This window comes from Panulirus ornatus, chromosome 15 (genome assembly GCF_036320965.1).
Source record: "Panulirus ornatus isolate Po-2019 chromosome 15, ASM3632096v1, whole genome shotgun sequence".
Classification (NCBI taxonomy): domain Eukaryota; kingdom Metazoa; phylum Arthropoda; class Malacostraca; order Decapoda; family Palinuridae; genus Panulirus; species Panulirus ornatus.
The window spans coordinates 33,229,631-33,244,193 of record NC_092238.1 but is presented as its reverse complement, the minus strand read 5'-3'; the positions used below and the strand labels follow the sequence as shown (position 1 = coordinate 33,244,193).

The 14,563-nt window shown below is 43.0% G+C and overlaps 1 protein-coding gene across 4 annotated transcripts in view; it reads right to left on the bottom strand.

Annotated features, from left to right (window-relative positions):
* The window catches only part of LOC139753838 (dynein axonemal intermediate chain 4-like), a 39,286-nt gene extending 24,761 nt beyond the window's left edge, over positions 1 to 14,525 (bottom strand). Inside the window, exons 1-2 of one of the 4 annotated variants that reach the window (XM_071670749.1) lie at positions 14,157 to 14,525; positions 6,368 to 6,503 (exon numbers count right to left, since the gene is read on the bottom strand). The gene's annotated coding sequence lies outside the window, so the exon portion shown is untranslated. Of the gene's footprint in view, positions 1 to 1,625; positions 1,782 to 6,367; positions 6,504 to 14,156 lie in introns of those variants that run through there. The other 3 variants (XM_071670752.1, XM_071670750.1, XM_071670751.1) reach the window with 3 other exon arrangements.
* Between the last annotated feature and the right edge of the window lie 38 nt (positions 14,526 to 14,563).

The window sequence follows — 14,563 nt, the reverse complement described above, 5'->3', positions numbered from 1 at the left end:
TTGACCGAGTGTTTTATTGTGTGTGTGTGTGTGTGTGTGTCACTTCTTAGGGGAGAAGAGAAATCCCTCCAAGGCTGTCATGTCGTGCCATGTGAAGGGTCGCATTTTACCCCAGTTTTTTTCCCATGTTCAACGAGGGAGGGTCGATCATTCTGTCTGCCCGTCCATCATGATTAACGTGCAATCATATAGCTTTTATTTGCGTCAAACGAGGACTTGAGACGATGATTGGAATATTTTTTCTAAGTGTTCAACGAACACAGACCAGATCTTCGTTTACTGAAGCATATGTTCGTCTTGTAGTCTCACGTTCAACGTAGTTAACGAAAGTGACATTTTAGCTGCAATGTTTACGAAAAGTTCTTTTTTTTTCATATACATGTTCGCCATTTCCCGGGTCAGCGAGGTAGCGTCAAGAGCAGATGACTGAGGGTTAAAAAGGGGAAAAAATCCTCACTTGGTCCACTTTTCTGTTCCTTCTTATGGAAAAGTATATCGGGAGGGGAGGACTTTCCAGCCCCCTCTGCTCCCTCCCCTTTTAGTCGCCTTCTACGACACGCAGGGAATACGTGGGAAGTATTCTTTCTCCCCTATCCCCAGGGATACGACAAATTATGGGCTTCAAGTCTTAAAAAAAAAATAATAATGAAACAGTTTACCAAGATGGGTCATTTTGACCCATTAAACACAGACCTGACACCATGATAATACGACAGAGATTATATTTAAGGAGATTATATGATAATCCACTTTGTACTTAATAACTCGCCCAGCCCTTTATAATCCCTCCCCCCCAACGCGTACAATCCCTCCCTCAACTATTTATAATCACTCCCTCTGCCATTTATAATCACTCCCTCCACCGCATATAGTTCCCTCCCTCCACCAGATATAATCCCTCCCTCCAACAGATATAATCCCTCCCTCCACCAGATATAATCCCTCCCTCCACCAGATATAATCACTCCCTTCAATAGATATAATCCCTCCCTCCACAGGATATAATCCCTCCCTCCACAGGATATAATTCCTCCCTCCACAGGATATAATCCCTCCCTCCACCAGATATAATCCCTCCCTCCACAGGATATAATCCCTCCCTCCACCAGATATAATCCCTCCCTCCACCAGATATAATCCCTCCCTCCACCAGATATAATCCCTCCCTTCAACAGATATAATCCCTTCCTCCACCAGATATAATCCCTCCCTCCACTAGGTATAGTCCCTCCCTCCATATAACCCCTCCCACCTTCCTCTTCACCAGATATAACCACTCCCTCTACACCAGTTTCTCCCGTCACCCCCTTCACCACTCCCTCTACACCAGTTTCTCCCCTCACGCCCTTCACCACTCCCTCGACATCAATCTAAAACAAGACGAAACAAAAGCATAAACTACACATCGCCATCGCGTGTGTGAACACCGCTTATCTCACCGGGAGAGAGAGAAAAAAAATGAGTTAAACAAAATGTGGCAAAGTTGATAACACCCACAACACAGCTTAAGATATGATAACTGATAATGACAGATGGAGGTCAAACCCGAGGACTTAAAGCGCGACTCAAAGGATCGGCGAAGCTTCATACAACTTCGAACGGCACACCGACTCCTTCGAGCTTACCTTTGAGCACGACGAGGTCCTGTCTCGAGCGCGTTCGACTCACACACTCGGGATAGCGAGCGAGGGACTGGCCGGTGCTGTCATCCTACTCACTGTCTCACCGCGAGTGAAGCAACACCACAACACAACGGTTCGAAAACGAATGAACGAGTGTTATATTCTTCTTTCCTCCGAAGCACCATCTCATGAAAAACGAGAGACGTGTGCGGAGCGCGTGGTGGCACCGGTGTCTGTGTGTGTGTGTGTGTGTGTGTGTGTGTGTGTGTGAGGGGGAGTAGGAGGAGGAGAGGGGCAGCGGCGTTGGGTGGCACAGACAGGCAGCGGCGGCAGCGGCGGGTAAGTGGCACGACTGACTCCCAGGAGAGGGAGGAGATCATCCTCCCCCACAACACTCACCCCAGGTCAACAGTGTTGATATGGTCGCCATAGCAACGCCCACGCGTGGGCCGCGGACGACACACCCAGGCTCCCCGATCCTCCAACCACCACGTGTGCAACGGCACGACTCACGACCCCCCCTTCCCCTCGTTAACCTCACGACCCCAACCCACTCCCTCACCTCACCTCCCTTCCCTGACGATCCTCCGCTCATTACACGCTCGTTAGGGTAATTGATAAATTGGTTCCTTGCGTAAGGGGGAGTGGGTTGGGGGAGACTATTCCCTTTTATGTTATCAGTTCCCAGAAGTGTGGGATGGTGGGATGTCCCCACCTCACGAGCCCTCAGGTCCCAGTAGTATTGCTGGGATGACACGCCTGCTGGTCTGGGGACTTATGGCATCTCCGTCTCTCTCTCTCTCTCTCTCTCTCTCTCTCCCTTGAATACACAGACATGCATGCAGGAATACATGCATCTGTCATCGTCATACGTGTGTGTGTGTGTGATTCATTTGTGATTACTATTTGTGTTACTTTGTATATATGGTCTTATGTTTTTGTTCCATGTATGTATACACACACACACACACACACACACACACCTTAGCCTAAGCCAGTTACTTATTCATCGCCCAACCATGAGGGAAGGATAAACGGCTGGGTTGGCTGTGGGCCGAATGCCACATCCAAGATTCGAACCAAGGCGAACCCGTGGGTAGAACATAGTCAACGACGCTGACCACTAAACCACGGAAGCCTCCGGCCCAGGTTGATCTCTTCATTCCTTCCGCTTCACATAGACGTAGGATTCTGGTATTCAGTCCACAAAAACACACACACTCTCCTCATCTTACACACAACACTCAATAACATGTAACTCACACGACTCCTTATCTTCTTAACTAAATATTTCTGCGGTGAGCGCTACGCGCTATCCCTACCTAATGCCAATATCTCGTCAAAGATACGGGGTCCCACGGATGGAGAACTCCCCTCATTACTCTACAAATTAATAATACGACGCTGACAATTATTCCCGCGTGGGCCCTCCCAGGTTCGTATCCTAGACGCTGCAGTCTGCCCACAGCCAAACAACCTGTTCATCATTTTAAAGTAGAAAAAGAAAGGAAGAAACAAAAACGTGTAGTCGGTTCAGGCTGTTACGTGTGTGTGTGTGTGTGTGTGTAACTACCTATTCATACCGTAAGGGAAGAGAGTTTTACAGTCGTGGTGCCCCAACTCTTGAACAATCTATGTGCTTACATATAAAAGAGTAAAGACGCGATACATATATAAAAAGTTATGAGACGGGACGATACGAGTGTAACTCTCTTTCTCTCCATATACACACAAACAGTAAACCATATATGTATAACATGCCACAATATATTGCACAAGTCCTACTGGTAAAACTGGGTCCGTCCTTTACATACCGTAATTATCAGAAGAAAAAAACAAAAAATGCCACAAGACTCGTATTGGATTGCTTATAAATTCATTTTCCACGAAGCGAAATTACGAGTAATTTTAGTAGCTTAATTTGAGGTCCCAGGCAAGTCATCTTTTCCCAATTTTGGCAAAATTATCCAAAAACAATCGTTAACAGAAAGCGTTTATTATAAAGATTTAAACTCGTGTAAGTATTAGCCTATTCATTAGTTCGCCCTCCGTGTCAGAGGTTTTTCTATTTTTGACGTTTTCTGGTTATTTTAAGAACACCCGTGACAATTTCGGGCACAAGGAAGCAGCTGCTTATTTATACATATATACATACCGCTAAATGTGTATGTCTGTGTGTGTGTGTGTGTGTGTGTGTGTGTGTGTGTACAGACTCCGCTTGCTTAAGTTTACATGGCGAGAGAAAGGTCACATTTGGCGAAGCTATGTCATTACCTATTGACTATAGCCTCGTCTGACAACACTATCTCGCTTTAAAGGTGTCCACCCACCTTGTCTATCCTACAGTGTGTGGCGCAACTCCAGATTTCCTGCACAAGCTTAGGGGAAAATGGTTTCCCGAGTAAAAAGAGGACAGTTTCTAAGACTAAGTCTTGAGGTTTATATATATATATATAAAGTGTCTCCAAAAATGTATACACTCCAAGGGTCAACACAATACTCATCAACCAAGAAAAAATCGTTCGTTATATAGTTGAATGAACCACAGTGCTTTGTGTCGTATGGTTCAACATTGCAGTTGAACAACATTTCTACCGTTAGATGTATACAACAGATTGAAATCAGGGAAAACCTCGGGTATAAACAAATACTTATGGAAGACGTATATAAACATTGCCACTTCGTCAGGAGAAAGGAGAGGTGGCGTGGTTGAATGAACTCACTCCAAAGGAGTCTACATTTCCCTGCTACTAGAATTCGCTAGATTCAGTCCGCGGGATCCTTAAGAAAGGTCCTAGGTGATAGTAGGACTCCTTCACAAAAACTAGTCCCGAGTTGATTATAATTATCAATAAATAAATGGGACATCGAATGTGGTTGTGCTCACCGAGATGTCTGGCAGCTCAACAAAGGTGGGGAAGAAGCTGAAGTAATGTATAAAGGATTGAACAATGGCGTGACAACAACCTTGGAAATATCGTAGGTGAAAGCAAAACTTTTATAACATTTTTCTGTTGTACAAAGGGAGATGAAGAGAACTATATCTTACAGGATGTTGGGGCGAGCAAGACAAGTCTGTTCGACTCAACAACACAAAGGGACTTTTTGATTATCATACTTATGGTGACATCTGTGTTGTGTCCGTCCACCACCGGTGGACCTAGCCAAGACGGTGGAAGACCCGGAATTAGGCTCAGTGTATACACCATGCCAATATCTTTCCTCTAAATCGTCCCCAGACTTTCCCTTTTGATATAATCCGACTTGGTCAATTTGTCCGTCAACCCGTTGACCAATCATTGTAAAAATAGTCTCGGAAATACACGTTCAACCGGATCAAAAGGGGTTTGAATCCATTCTGGCGACGAGGACCCCACGATCCATTCCTTATAGAGATGGAATCCGCTGCGTCTCTGTGTGCGCGGTGTTGACAGACCACTGGCCAGCAAGTTCAGAATTGGCAACAGGGGTCGCTCGAGGCAATTCCCCTGATGGTACTGATATGCCAATTCCTCAGTGCGAGATGTAATCTTACTGTGGTCACGCCAGCCTTGGTTTACCAGTGATGATCGCGGTCACTTGGCGCAGCAGCGATTACCAGACGAGTTGATCACATCATGAGAAAGGGATTATCATCTCTAATCCCTTCGTACTCGTTAGTCATCAGATTAAAAACCCGTAATTTTATCCATATAACCGAAGATGTAATGGATACAATTTCAACCCATCTAATGGATTACATTCATCATCCTAGCAATGGTGTATGGTTATCAATTAACAGGAACAAACTCTCCTTTATACATCGTCTTATGGAGAGGAAATATGGGACAGAGAACATAAACCTCCCTTCCTCTCCTGGAAGGGAACAAATGATACCACAGCCTTGTGGAATATTTGGTATAATATGGAAGAGAAAATTACAAGTGACGTCTTACAATAGCGTGTGTGTGTGTGTGTGTGTGTGTGTGTGTGTTGAAGTAAACCATGATTGTGTCACGGAAATCATACGTCCACGACGAGGTTGACATCTTTACATGCCACCCTCAGACTGGTCCATGTCCCGTGTCCCCGCCATCACAGACCACCACTCACGCCATGTCCCCACACACTCACCCTTCCTCTCCCAGTATATAGATCAGCTCATCGAACGCGAAGGCTTTCATAATGGGTTACCGAAACCTGAAATATGTAATTATCAATGTAATGTAACCGAAGGGCCCATTTTTCTGGGCCCCTACGTGGGCGCAGGGTAAGGTGGGCTCCTTTGGGGAGAAAAGTTCCCTGACGCTGTACTTTTTATTTTCCTTCGAATTTAACTTTTCACGCGCGGGCGGGAACAGATAACCGAGCCTTAGAGGGAAAAATCCTCACTTGGCTCCTTGCTCTGTTCCTTCTTTTGAATAGTAAAAGCTACCTACTTAGGGTGTAAGGACTTCAGAATCTGGTCAACATTTTCAACTACTGCACGATGGCCTTGAAGGCAGTTTTTAGGCCTTAAAGGCAGCTTTTCAATTACCTTATAAAGATTACACCCAAGTTCTAACACTCACTCAAATTAGGCGACCAAGTACAACAGCCATCCATAAATACGATAGGCTACGAGTCGATTGACCCTACCCGTCATTTCAACGTTTCATTGCCTTCAATCATCATCATCAGAGATACCGGCTGATGTCTACCTTTCACCAGTCAACCATAAATGTCACTCCTAACCTCCCGCCACAGCTGGAAGAAATATTACTTACCTCAGTCACCCATAGATCGCCGTGAGGAGTGTACAAGCGCGTCTCCACACTATCGTAGTCTACACAGGACGAAGGAGGAGTTAGGCAACGAAGAGGAAAGCTTGCAAACATTACATTTTCTTCTAATGATGTAGAACTGGAAGAGAAAATGTGTTATTAGAAAGTAGATCTGAAATTAGAGCAAAACTAAATTATTTCTAGGCTTCTATTTTGACAGAAAACGATATAGTTTTAGTGACACTAATGAATAATAAAAGATATACGAGCTTTGTTTATGTCATAGGTTTACCGGCCTTCCAGGATTCCATTATGGTCATATAAACAGTAACTGCGAAGTCATTATGGATGGCAATCATTCCACGCTCGGCAGTTACAGATAATCATGAAGGAATCATATTGGTCGAGGTCTCGTGAGATCGACCACACCCACCTCTTACCACCCCACACACACAACAAAATAACACACGAAGTGACAGAAAACTGATTAGTTTTCGCCTAAAGAAACATCTGGTGTAGTATTAATGCTTCTATTTTTTTGGGTGATAATTATTTGTAGTTTCTCACAACTAATCAAAGTTTTGTCTGTGTCAATATTATGTAAATAAGGCGCATGGGTAGTGTGTGTGTTTAGTGTCGAGAACGTGACATTATGCCTGGGAGAGAAAATCCAAAAATATATCGTATAACGACGTAGACAAGCAGTCACTGTGGTAGCCGCCCGTCCATTCAGCACCCTACCAATTAAAGTTATAGTACTTTCTGGGGGTATTGTATTCACTTAAGTATAATAATCCCATATTCTGAAACGAGATTTTGTTTTGTGCACTGGATATATATGTAATCTCTGACGAGCAACGCAAAGCCCCTGTTCATAACCTCAGAACCCACACTCATGAGTTTGAATTCCCGAGCACCAAGATTCGACCCCTTGCTTTAAGATTAATAAGGTGATCACTCGCCTCCTCCAAGATTATAATCCCCCCTCTCGTTTTTGATTTTCCTAAAGAAGGAACAGAGAAGGAGGCCAAGTGAGGATGTTCCCTCAAAGGCTCAGTCCTCTGTTCTTAACGCTGCCTCACTAACGTGTAAAATGGCGTTAGTATGAAAAAAAGTAATCATGAGCAACATAACACCAATCCGGTCTTCTGCTCGGATAATTGGTTCACGTCATTTCATCTCAAATCCTTTACAACTAAACTTTTAAACATCTAGTTAAAACATCGGTCATATTGAACGTTTACTTTAGTTACCCTCCATCACTTCTTTGGCCTTTATTATTCGCAATAAACTGAGAACAAGTCACAGTTTAAACTGAGTTTTTTTACTTCGACTTCTATTTTTTCTTTTTCTTTTTTTTCTATTTTCCTGTACCATACGACCACTTACTCATCATCCTACACATTGCATAGACTCACCGTCTGTGTGCGAGTCAGTCTCTGCTTTAACATGTTACTCATGAACCTGACTTGTGCAGCTGTCTCTCCCAACAGAATCCTTTTGTTTACAAAGCCAAGATCGCGTGTCAAAGAGGGAAGAAATTGCGGCCGGTAACTTCACGGAAGAGGAAAATTACGTTATTAGCCAAGACTTTTAAACTAGAGAGAGAATGACCCCAGAAAGAACTCCAGGAGAAATTTATTGACGAAATGGAGGTAATAAGGAAAAAGTTCCGGCGGTAGGGAATTGGAGGTGATGAGAAGGAGGGGAAGGGATGAATGGCTACTGATGAATGGTTGTGCTAGGACACAGCTGGGAGGGAGAGAGCGGGAGAGAGAGAGTGTCTTTGCTAAGGTCTGATCGCCACAGAGTCTGACTCGATCCTAAAGTTTCAGGTGAAGGCAAGCAATGACCCCAGTCACAGTACTTATAGAACTTGAAGAAAATATTACCTACCTATATATATGTATATATATATATATATATATATATATATATATATATATATATATATATATATATATATTGGGGGGCATTAAATATAGTTCCACTCAAACCATAGTTATGCTCATCCATGTCTAAAGTAATTTCTAAGTAAAATTTCTTATAAGTTCAAGTCTCCATGAAGAGGTAAAGACAAGACACGACTAATTCTGTTAAAAAAAAAATATATTCGCAAGATTAATGTCCATCACCTACACTACCGAGCGTATCACCTGCAGGAGCCAAGGGAGAGCGGGCCGAGGAGGAGGAGGAGGAGGTGGTGGTGGTAGCGAGACCTAAATCACATGGCGTGAGGTTCTGTTCACCAGCACAAGACAACAAAGCAGCAAGACAGACAGACTAATATGCCTTAACTACAATTCTGCCTCTTTGGCTCCAACGATACTACTGTCTCCCAGCACAACGGTAAGACCATTGGGTATGATTGCCTGGCCTTTGATCTGACCTTTAATGGGTCAGGTCCAACTAAGGCCAGAGAAGACCCCGAAAGGCATAGATTGAACTAGGAGGGAGAGAGACCCACGTCATGCATGAACTATTACGGATGTGGAGTCCCACGTCATGCAATGAACTTGCACGGTGGAAAACAGCCAAATAATGGATGAATTAGTATGGAGGATGAACAGGACCTGCAACATGGATGAACTGGTACGGATGAAAAAGACCACATCATGGATGAACTAGTACGGACGTGGAGATCCACCTCATGCATGAATAGAATAGGGTTGAAGAGACCCAATTACATGCATGTGGACCATCAAGATAATTACCCAGTAGTTCTATTCTCTAATTGGCCCGCAGTTTATCTAGCTCGTGAACTTCATGTAAACAGTTGTCTGGAATGAATGGACCATTAAACTATATAAACAATGCTCTCTCTATATATATATATATATATATATATATAAAGCAAACGGTATAGATATAAAAGCCCGCAGATAATTTTGTGAGCAAGATAACAGCGACGAGAAATATAATCATACCATGTTAACGTAAAATATTGCCCATGTGCAACAAAAATATGTATATGAAAGACTTTTAAAAATAGAGAGAAATTAACAATAATTCACATCAGGTCTCCGGTCAAATGAAGGTGTGCTCGACTTTAAGAATCGCTTTGCAGGGCTTTGAGCCTTGATGAAAGCATATCTGGTTTTCAGGGAAGAGAGGGAGGCTTTAACTCGATACAGTCTGTCCTTAAACGTAAGTGGTATCAGAGCAGGAGCGATTAAACCATGACTGGAGAGAGAGAGAGAGAGAGAGAGAGAGAGAGAGAGAGAGAGAGAGAGAGCTCTAATAGAGGAAGGGATGCAAGACTCCATCTAGCCAAGAGACCCCTCTGCTCTCCGCTACACGTTCAACCAGCGGATCAGTCCTTGTACCGTGGAAAGTCAGAAAACAAGACGAGCAGTGATGCCTGCAGAGTTACCTCCAGAATACCAGAGTTTGCACCTAAGAGGAGGTTATAGAGGATGGACTTATGTCGGGCGTTTGAGCTCCAGATCGTCAAGATGAGGAAGAAGAAAAAAAAGGTTTCGACTCCCCCGGGACGATTGGGGTTAGAGCCTAAACCATACTTGTAGTGAAGATTGAATTCCCATGTATATAGGATCCGAGCGCGCAGATGTGAAGAGAGAAGACTGTGGATGGGCGAGGTGGGGGTTGAGGGATGATACGAAACACAAACGAAAATTTATGGAGAACAGAGAAGTTTTGGAACGAATGGTTTCCAAACTAGGTAGGAGATTCAAAATCCACACTACTGTAACTATTCACCACTTAATGTTCAGCCAAGTTCATAATGTATAAATCGAAGAGTGGAAATATCCAGCTCACCCTAATCTTTTAAGCTCTTATATGACCAGTTAACTTATAGTCTTTTTAACTAGTTATGACCTGAATCCACTAAATCGTCGATTATTTGTCATTTCATTATTACCCCACAGACACAATCCATCAGCTTCACAACAGCACATTATGCCAGCCGACGTCCAGCGAGGTAATCCAGGGAAATAGAAGGAGAGCGAATCCCGACACGAGCGTCAAATTGAAGAAAATATATTCTTGGCTAATGATAATTTTGATCGCCGTTACCTATCTGTCCGTAGGATGGAAGCATTGCAAGTTTTGTTTAGCTTTTCTTTTGTGTTTGTCTATCCTCATGGCTAGTTCTATATATATACAAAACATAAGAAAGAATATGTGCTGTTTTTGTTGTTCATTATTTTCTTATGTAATTCTTACAACTTTCTTATTACCCATATTTTCTTTCCAGTGACAATTGGAATGCCACATCTGCTACGTTTTCCATTTTTCATGTCACACATCTACAAGCAATTCGTATCTCATGAGCAAGTTCTTCTCCTATGATGTTCAAATGTTTATGTTCACAGAATGCCATTCAAAGCGTGCAATATATTGCACTTGGGACAAAGTGGGGAAAGAAATGAATTCGAGGATAAAGACAACGTTGCTGGTCGAGTGTTCATGTTGAGGGAGCAAGAATCAAGCGTTTCATCCCATTATGAGCGAGGCTTCTGAACCGTTATGCTGATTCGAAGAACGATCAGAAAATGGAATATTGTTCATTGTAGATAGAGTCATCGTAGAATCATATCATTCAAGTGATTAATTTGAGAAGTGATTAATTTTAGAATCGTATTCAAATGTGGGTAGATTAATCGAAGAATCATATCATTCAATTGTGGATAGATTAATTGTAGAATCATATTCAATTGTGGATAGATTAATCGAAGAATTATATTCAATTAAGGATAGATTAATCGTAGAATCAAATTCAATTAAGGATAGATTAATCGTAGAATCAAATCATTCAATTGTAGATAGATTAATCGTGGAATCACATCATTCAGTTGTGCATAGATTAATCGTAGAATCATATCATTCAATTGTAGATAGATTAATTGTAGAATCATATCATTCATTTGTATTTAGATTAATCGGAGAATTATATTCAATTGTGAATAGATTAATCGTAGAATGTAGCATTATCAAACACAGTTTTCATAATGATGCTAACCTCTGTGTAGGTATGTATTAATTACGTCCTTTCAATATAATCAAAGAAATTTTTTTCCCCCTAAAGGTCCAAGTTTATGACGTAGTCCATGACCTGTGACCCCTTGCCTGCGATTACACTGATTATTTGACCTCTCCGCCCGACACTCACTTGAGGTTATGCAACGTATGTCTCATATATATAATATATATATATATATATATATATATATATATATATATATATATACATATATATATATATATATATTTTTTTTTTTTTTTTTTTATACTTTGTCGCTGTCTCCCGCGTTTGCGAGGTAGCGCAAGGAAACAGACGAAAGAAATGGCCCAACCCCCCCCCATACACATGTACATACACACGTCCACACACGCAAATATACATACCTACACAGCTTTCCATGTTTACCCCGGACGCTTCACATGCCTTGATTCAATCCACTGACAGCACGTCAACCCCTGTATACCACATCGCTCCAATTCACTCTATTTCTTGCCCTCCTTTCACCCTCCTGCATGTTCAGGCCCCGATCACACAAAATCCTTTTCACTCCATCTTTCCACCTCCAATTTGGTCTCCCTCTTCTCCTCGTTCCCTCCACCTCCGACACATATATCCTCTTGGTCAATCTTTCCTCACTCATTCTCTCCATGTGCCCAAACCACTTCAAAACACCCTCTTCTGCTCTCTCAACCACGCTCTTTTTATTTCCACACATCTCTCTTACCCTTACGTTACTTACTCGATCAAACCACCTCACACCACACATTGTCCTCAAACATCTCATTTCCAGCACATCCATCCTCCTGCGCACAACTCTATCCATAGCCCACGCCTCGCAACCATACAACATTGTTGGAACCACTATTCCTTCAAACATACCCATTTTTGCTTTCCGGGATAATGTTCTCGACTTCCACACATTTTTCAAGGCTCCCAAAATTTTCGCCCCCTCCCCCACCCTATGATCCACTTCCGCTTCCATGGTTCCATCCGCTGACAGATCCACTCCCAGATATCTAAAACACTTCACTTCCTCCAGTTTTTCTCCATTCAAACACCTCCCAATTGACTTGACCCTCAACCCTACTGTACCTAATAACCTTGCTCTTATTCACATTTACTCTTAACTTCCTTCTTCCACACACTTTACCAAACTCCGTCACCAGCTTCTGCAGTTTCTCACATGAATCAGCCACCAGCGCTGTATCATCAGCGAACAACAACTGACTCACTTCCCAAGCTCTCTCATCCCCAACAGACTTCATACTTGCCCCTCTTTCCAAAACTCTTGCATTTACCTCCCTAACAACCCCATCCATAAACAAATTAAACAACCATGGAGACATCACACACCCCTGCCGCAAACCTACATTCACTGAGAACCAATCACTTTCCTCTCTTCCTACACGTACACATGCCTTACATCCTCGATATGTGTGTGTGTGTGTGTGTGTGTGTGTGTGTGTAAAATCCTTATCTGTTCATTATCTCTAAAGATATGAATTATCACGAAAACGCTCAGATCTTCGTGGTTTATTTACCTTGTGGCTGTCGGCACGTACCGGAAGCACGTGTTACCGGATCCCTCCTGCTCGAGACTACGCCGCGAATGAAAATTCACCCTCGGCTCCATCACAGCGTCCACTCTCGCCAAACAACAACAGACTCTAAAGGCGTCTACATTGCCTTGCAAATAGAAATAGCACAACCTAAGTAGGCTGCAGGAGGCAGGAGCCTTCAGAAAGGCCCTTGTTAACACCACGACTCTGCTAGAAATTGCTCCTGGGGTAATTATGAGCAATAAAACATACACGTGTATCCGGGTGAACGTTGACAAGGTCTTTAGGCACATAATCACCCGTGATTGCCAACATTGTGTGTGTGTGTGTGTCCGTTTCTTTTCCCCGTCAGTAATTGGTCTGCGAGTTATATATATATATATATACCCCGAGTCCTGCTTTACATATGTAAACAATAGCATCTTTCTTTTCTTTTTTTTAACACTTAATATCGAGCCTCGGTATTGGTCCACTGCTAAGACCCCAACAGAAGGAGCGTCTGTGTCTGTCGCAATTTACTCCGTGAGGTCCTCTTTTTTTTTCTGTTTACAGTTTTATAGGACGACTGTTACCCAAGGATCTTTCTAAGTTTTGCGAGATACAGTTTAGCATCCAGTTCTAGTCTCGAGGATGTAGATACTGTTTCAATTACATTACGTAGTCGGGAGGAGTGGGGGAACTGCGGACGCAAACCAAGTCTCCAGACACGCCCGGTCGAAGCTGTTCCGAACCCCTGTCTCGACAGGCCGAGACTATTGGTTCGGTACAGTTTCGAGCAAGCGTGTTCCACGCCTTCCGTGACGGTAGACATGACAGATCACAATGAAGAAAGAAAAAGACACCTGACGTAACTGGGTTGTGTAAGCATCCTGTGTTAAGACCCACCTACAAAATAGAGGAAAAATTTTTTTTTGCTTCAGATTTGGTTATATGAAACGACAGATTACCTAGCTCATTTAATGTTGACATCAGTTGAACATTGATCACTGAAACGTAATTCTGTTTCTTTTGGATTGGAATATTTCCTTTCTTGGTCTCTTAACATGTCGACCTAAGTGAGGTGTTTGACAGAATCTTCAGGAAGTGTCACATCACATCCTCTCATTCCTAAAGTTCTACATTACGTCTATCATTTTCGACTCCTATACCTCGGCCAATCAAGGCTCTAACATCCAAAGCGAATAGCATTTTAAGAGACCTATTTTTAACCTGTAGGAAATAAAAGATAAAATGAAAACGGACTTACCACCATTGTCTCGTTCTTCACGCAGGTGGCGACGCCCGTGTCAGGCCCGATGATATGAACCCTCGCCACAGGTTCGACTTCCAATACTCGATACTTGAGGGAGTAGTACCTCCTCACATGTCGTACCACACGCTACTGGCTATCATTTAGGGGTGACTATCCTACGCGGCGTCGCACTCAGCTGACCCTTACCGTCCGCGTGAGGTCATGAGACCCTCCACTCAGTACGATCTCCCACAACTGACTGGCCTCTGCCCTCTCCAGTCCCTGACCTCAACAGCTGTGGACACACAGCGAGGATGGAACCACCACTCAACCACCTCCACAACACCTATTTACTGGTTTATCTAACAACACCTGTTCGTGCTTACGTGGTGTCATATAATACATACATATATATATACATA